Source organism: Apium graveolens, chromosome 7, assembly GCF_009905375.1.
Source record: "Apium graveolens cultivar Ventura chromosome 7, ASM990537v1, whole genome shotgun sequence".
NCBI lineage: Eukaryota > Viridiplantae > Streptophyta > Magnoliopsida > Apiales > Apiaceae > Apium > Apium graveolens.
The window spans coordinates 115,477,205-115,483,334 of record NC_133653.1 but is presented as its reverse complement, the minus strand read 5'-3'; positions in this window follow the sequence as shown (position 1 = coordinate 115,483,334).

The window sequence follows — 6,130 nt, the reverse complement described above, 5'->3', positions numbered from 1 at the left end:
TCAAATATCTCAGAATATTTTATTTTCTCTAAAAATATTTTTCTATGAATTTTATTTGCTAAAATTCAACAGAAATCTATTTTTGGAATAAAAATAATTAATTCTGAAATATTGTCTTTGTTTTTATAAATATTTTCTGTAAGTATATAATTGTCTTTCTACTGGAATGACAATCAGCAAGACAATTAAAATTGTCTTGCTGAAAATCATTTCAGTACATATATATATATATATAAATATGTACATACTAATTCTATTTATAATTGTTTTATTTCCAGAATGACAATCGGCAAGACAATTGAAATTGTCTTGCTGAAAGTCATTTCAGTATATAATTGTGTTATTTTGGTTATCAGTATAATTTTATACTGGCAAGACAATCGGTATGACTATCAATTGTCTTGCCAGTTATAAACCTTATATATAAATATTTTCCTTTTATTTTATACTGGTATGACAATCGGTATGACTATCAGATTTTCATACCAGTTATATATATTTAGTATTTATTATTTTTATTACTTTTATTTCTTCTATTTTCTAATGTGATTTTGCCTTGTAAGACTATCGGTATGACAATCGGTAAGACTATCCTGAATTGTCATACCGGTTGTCTACTTATAAGTTTTTTTTTGTTGTTTTGTTAAGTCATTCAGTCAGTTTTTTTTGTTTTTCAAAAATTCCATCAGTTCTCTCTCTCTCTCTCTCTTCGACCAAACACCAATTCCATCGTCATTATCTTCCTTGCTCGAGTTTTTACTAAGCAATCTAAAACATCACTCCTGATATATACACACACGTATATACATACAGGAGTGCTGCCAATTTTTTTTTAAAATCTTTTGCACTTCATTTTGTTCCCCTAAAAATCGAGTCGGGTTTGTTGATTTTGGGTATTTTTAATTTTAATTTTTGTTTTGTGTCTTTTGGCTTTTCAAATCTGCGTGTGTGAGTTAAGAATTTTAACGAGATACATTTCTGTCTAAATTTTTTGATTATAATTAATTTAATTTGAATTATTAAATTAATTTAATTAATTTGAATTTTCTTAATATTATTCTTAAAATTCTGAAAGTGTGTGTCTTATTATTATTTTTAAATGGCCCTCAATTTCCAAATTGTTTCGCATAATCTTGTTGGTTATTTTAATCCAGATAAATGTGATGTAGAAAAATTTAAGCCGTGGATTAGATTTTTAAATGACCATTCGATTGTTAGCTCTGCTATTAAATCAAATGTGATTTTAAATGTTGATCTGCTAAGACTGATTTGCAAAACCTCTACTGTGGCCGATGATTTTAAATCTTTTTCATTCACCGTGGCAAACACACAGTATGTGGTTGATGAAACAGTCGTCAATCGAGCTTTAAATTTTCCTATAGACAATTTCTGTAATTTGCCCTCTGAAAATGATATTTCAAACTTTTTCCATGATATTCACTATCAGGGGGTAATTAATTTAACCAAGTTATCAAAATCTAATTTGGTATCTGAATGGGACATTTTCTTCGATACACTTTCTAAAGTGTTTGCCAACTGCACTAAATCCAACTTTCACAACATCACTTCCACTCTGCAGTATATTGGTCTTGCGGTTGTTTTCAATCAAAGGATCAATTTTGGCAAACTACTTTTACCCATTCTCTTGAGACGTCTCACTACTGCTTTACGTGATCATTCTACAAATCATAGGGTCTCGTGTTACTATGCTCGTTTTCTCATGCTTATAGCAGATCATCTTCTCACACCTGAGCACAAAGCCCTTTTTGCTAACTCCGCAGTAACCGAACCCCCTCCTATAAGCAAAAAGATTTACACCCGCCAAGACACAACCTTCAAATTCATGCAAGTTCCAGTACTTGTATCTGCTTTCATGGCCACTTATATTCCCTTACCTATTTTCAATCTTCCTCCAGTGGTTCAAGCCACCCAGTGGTTCAAGCCACCCAGGCTCCTCCAACATCAGATGTTCTTCCGTTACAGGTAGTAATTCCTCACTCTCACTCCATTCCTACTTCTGTTGAAAGACCCCCAGTGGTTGATAGGGCTGACCATGAAGTTGTAGAACCACAGCTTCAATCCCAGGTCATAGAGCCAAACACAGAGTCACAACCTATCTAAACCTCTCCCCCATTGTCTAAAATGTTACCCAGAAGATTAATAGGAAGTAGTGTATTGTTAAATGTGAGTGAACCCTCAGCTCTGCCTCCTCCCAAGAAAAGAAGAACATATACTGAGGCATCTGAAAGCCCATCCTTGTCCTCCCAACAGGACATGGACTTTGAAATGGCCAATAAACAGTTACTGAAGACATTCTCTCAACAGGATGAATCTATTGAAATTCGCCATAGGGCCATGGCATCTTGTACTAAGTCAAGCACAATTCCATTACTCACAATGGAACCATACATACCCACAGATGATACTCAGGACACAGAGCAAGGAATGCACATAGAGTCTGTTACAGTGCCTGCCATAGTTACGGCAGAAGAGTAGTCACATGCTTCTGAGGGAAAATCTGACTCTCAGCCACCTTTAATAGAGTCATTTTCTCCCCTCCCAGATCCAACACATCTAGCTCCCTCACGGGATTCTCCACTCATTGATTTATCTGGAGAAAGTGGAGGGCAACTCGGTCAATCTATCCCTGAAGCAATTCAGACATCTATTTCACATGAAATGATAGGTTTGACTGAGGATCGGGACTCGCAAATTCCCATTGCACCACCACTGACCTCTCTTGAAGAGGCTAGGGTGATTTTAACTGCAGGTACATAAGAACAGCAACAGGAAGACTCCTCACGAGCAATTATATTGAGAGAAACACAAGCACGTGAGGTGAGTGAACCAAACACGAGTGAAATTCAGGTGAGAGCACACATAGAGACAGACACTGAAAACCTGTTAGCTCAAATTGCTGCTTTAAAAGAAGAACTTGTTAAAAGCCAAGCTGAAGCTCAAACATTCAAAGCACAAGTGGTTGAACGGTCTTCTTCTTCCACCTCTGTCAACAATCAGCTGGCACTCATCAGGAATGATATCTCAGATCTCAAGACCACTGTCATACCAAAGCTCAATTCCATTCAGGAAACTCCAACTTTATGAGCTGATGACATTTCTAACTTCTGCTCTCTACATACAAGAATGACTTCTCTTGAAGACCTGGTTGAAATGAATCATGCACTGGAATCCTCCAGATTTCTAAAGACAGAAACGGGCATGGAACATCTTAATGAAGGAATGAAACACTTGTATTTCATGATCAAGAATTTTCACTGCCCTAATGAAGAACAAAGAACTTACTTTAAAGGGCCGTCTGGTGGAGGCTCAGGCTCTGGAGGTGATGGAGGTCATGGAGGTTCTAAAGGAAAGTTAGTAGAGGATCCCTCAACTAAGGGGGAGAAGAAAGGGAGTAGTGGAAAGGGAAAAGAAAAAGATACCTCTGCTGGAGACAAAGGAAAGGATGATGATGTCTACTACAGTGGAGAACAGGATGACTTTGATATTTTTGACATTCCCACTGAACCAGTCTTGGAAGATAAAGATGGTTTATTTGAAGCTGAAGAGGAAAGTGATTTTGGAGAATGGGAAGAGGAAGCTACAGTGGATCCTATCTTTGAGAAAGAGTTTCAGCAGCAGCAGTCAGAGATGAAAAGAAAAGAAGCTGAACTCAAAAAGGTCTCCCAGATCATTGATATGAGGAAAGACATACAAAGAACAGAAACTCTTCAAAAGCAACGTCTTCATGACATTAAGGCTCAAGAAAGGAGAAGAGATGTCAGACTGAAGATTGGTGAAAAATGGGATGAAGCTAGGAGAGTACTTGATATGCCTCAGCTGAGCACTAACAATGATAGGCAGTTCCTACATCTTATTGACAAGCTGGAAATCTCAAATCCTAACAATGACATGTACATGAATGCTATCAAGACTGAAGTCTCAAGGATCACAGCTGCTTTTGACAGATCCCTAAATGAGATGAGCATTTTTGTATATTGTCAGAGTGAAGGATCTTTCAAGGTGTCACTTCATCTGTTTGAGAATCGTTCTTTGTCAGAGATTTGGGTTCTTCTTAATAAAGTAAAAAGAAGCTCAGAATTGAATGAAGTTCTTCGAGAAAGACTTAAAGAGTTTGCCAGCAGGGCTAGTCCTCAAGTGGTCAACAATCCTCATCAGGTGAGATTCTTTAAGTCTGATTGTCTTCAAATCTGTCAGCTAGATGCATAATCTCTTAAAGACTACTCAGCTAGGCATCTGGTCTGGATGGAACATCATTTAAGAACTGCTGGATACTCATCCATGTTGAAGACTCAAGCTGCTGATTTGATTCAAGCTTATTGTGAAAAGAATATTAAAAGGTACAATCAGTTCAAGAATAAGCTGAAGTCAGTTGGAGTTCAACCAGTCAGACCAGCAAGCTTTACTTCAGAAAAGGATCGTGTCTTTGACAAGGAGTTGCTTCAAGATTTAGAAGAAGGTGAAGTCAGAAGAGAAGACAACTGAAGTCAATTAGCTCAAAACTCAATGTAATATGATTAGAGCTTTATGAATCAAGATAGACTAATGTAGTTATATGTTCAGGCTAGAGGAACATCTATCTTGTATTCTCTTGTAAATTTCTTTTGGAATCTGGAAAATGTTAAATATAATCCAGAACTTTTCTGCTATTTACTTTGCATTACTGTTTATATCTTTTTCTTATTTGTTAGTTGAGTTATCCTCTAGGTATTTGTTGTTATTATCTAACAAGCAAATAGGGGGAGATTGAAAGGCATATGTCATAGCCTATTTATTTATTCGAGGATTTAACTCAACTCAAATAAGAATGTAATAAGTAAATAGTGGATCTATCATCAGAAAGATCTCACAGAGTAACATATGTCAAAGGATTAAGAAGCATTGTTCATCTACAGACTTAATTACTTAATTCACTGGAAGAAGCTCAAGAAATTGATCAAGCCTTAGTGATATAAATTAAGATTGTGGATTTAATCAAGTGACAAAGATCTCGTCAGGGTATCAATTAATTACAAGGATTCAGTCTGAAGAAAATCAAGAGTATCAAGGTCAAGGCTTGAAGAAACGTCACGGAAGTTAGTCACTCATGAACCAGACAGTACATCGAGTGTCAACATTGAAGTGGTGGAATTGATTCATAATTGACAGTGATTTTCAGAAGATTTTCAGAAGAATGGTTGCTGCTCAAGATTAGTATTAATTCTCTATTAATTAATTAAGTCATATAATTTAATTAAGAAAATAAATTATATCTGCAAAGATTAATTTATTGATTAATTGAATTAATTGATTAATTAATTCAGAATTAATATTAAGGATTTTCAGAATTTTTATTAGATTAAAATCTATTAATAATTCAGTAAGACAATATGATTTGAACTACTATGACAATCGGTATGACAATTGATAGTCATACCGAAAGTCTTGCTAGTTCATTCTGATTGTCTTGCTAGCTATTGGGATTGTCTTGCTAGTTCAAAAGGATAGTCTCACCGAAAGTCCTACCAGTTCAAATGGATTGTCATGCCAGTTCATTTGATTGTCTTGCCGAAAGTCTTGCTGATTCAACTAGATTGTTTTGTTTACTTAAACAACAGAAAGCAGAAGACATTCTATCTATCAATCAAATAGAACACACAAGTCAAAAACACAGCAGAAACAAAAGCAAATCATTTCATTTTTCATCTGCTCTATTCAAGATCAAAATTCTAGATTGTAAAGTTAAATCCAAACCACTAGAATTATTTATCTTGTTCTTGTGTAACAATTTAGCGGATTAAAATCCCTAGAACTTAATCTCAAATCGCATTTAGCATTTAATCTTTTCATTGCAAAAATAGAAAAAGTTCATGTCGAATTTATTCTAGATTTGTAATAATGGATTTGAGATTAATCCCTTGTAACAGATACCGTTGTTGTAACACCTTTCAAGTTTAATAAAAGTTTTATTTAACTTGAATTTTTTTTCACCTTTTTATTCCGCATTTTATTCGATTAAACGGTATTGTTTGCATTCAACCCCCCTTCTACAAACAAATTGGGACCTAACAATAGGTTTTTAGAATACCATACAGTCTATCCAATGTGAACTCCTTGTAATCTTGAAAATTTC